General features: G+C 35.8%; 1 pseudogene; it reads left to right on the plus strand.

Moving 5' to 3' along the window:
- The first annotated feature begins 298 nt into the window (after positions 1–298).
- Positions 299–793, plus strand: LOC129149003 (39S ribosomal protein L42, mitochondrial-like; annotated as a pseudogene).
- Positions 794–1,049: the final 256 nt, after the last annotated feature.

A 1,049-nucleotide genomic window follows, 5' to 3' on the forward strand; every position in this document is an offset into this window, starting at 1 on the left:
TCTCCACATTTAAGCTCCCTTTCCTCCAATGTAGTGCCAAGCATAATGAAGAGCTAAGCATGAGAAATGAAAGAAAAAAAAAAGAATAGAATTGGCTTTGTGTCTGCTTCCAAAGATGATAGTCTTCTCAATTAGAATAGACATGCTAAATGCCACCTGAGCAGTGGCTGGAGGCAAGATGGCGGGCTCCCGTGAGCAGATGTCAAAGGATGAAAATAGGTATGCCTAGAAGCAAATTTTAAAAGCATTTTCTCTTCAAATCTTTTTCTGTACCCCCTGATAAGCATCTTGATTTACCATGGCCATATCAGCAGTGAAATGGGCAATATCAAACAACTATTTTGAAACATTTATTTCCAATACAAAATGGAGCTTTATACTGTGTTTGTCATAAATCCACATACTCTTCTTTTCCAGATGACTATAACTGCAAAGTAGAACTTGCTTTGACATCTGATGGCAGGACGATAGTTTGCTACCATCTTTCTGTGGATATTCCATATGAACACACCAAGCCTATCCCTCAGCCAGATCCTGTGCATATAACTATGAAGAAACACAGGATAAAATACTGAAAACCAGATTAGAAGAAAAAGATGAACACTTTGAGCAAGGACCCATGATAGAACAACTTAGCAAAATGTTCTTTACTACTAAGCACCATTGGTATCCTTATGGACAGTATCATACACGTCATAAGAAACTGAATCCTCCAAAAGACAGATGATATTGAGGTTTTCAGTAAAATGCTGTCCTGTTGTCATTTGCCATTTGAGAAAATGCAATCAGATATATTCACTACTATGTTATATAGTAAAATAATAATAAAATGCCTTTTCATCTAAAAATAAAATAAAATAAAATAAATGCCACCTGAGCAGATTGATGAAGAAAAACCTAGAATGTCGGTAATGATACGTCACAGATGAGCCAGTCTTTACATTCTTTGAACCAATCTTCCTCTCTTAAAGTCCCTCCAAATTTCTCCCTCAAAATTAGCACAGGCTCAAATAAAGTAAAAATGAATTGATTGGTTCTTACAAAATGAC

Source organism: Eptesicus fuscus, chromosome 5 (genome assembly GCF_027574615.1).
Source record: "Eptesicus fuscus isolate TK198812 chromosome 5, DD_ASM_mEF_20220401, whole genome shotgun sequence".
In the NCBI taxonomy this organism is placed as follows: Eukaryota; Metazoa; Chordata; class Mammalia; order Chiroptera; family Vespertilionidae; genus Eptesicus; species Eptesicus fuscus.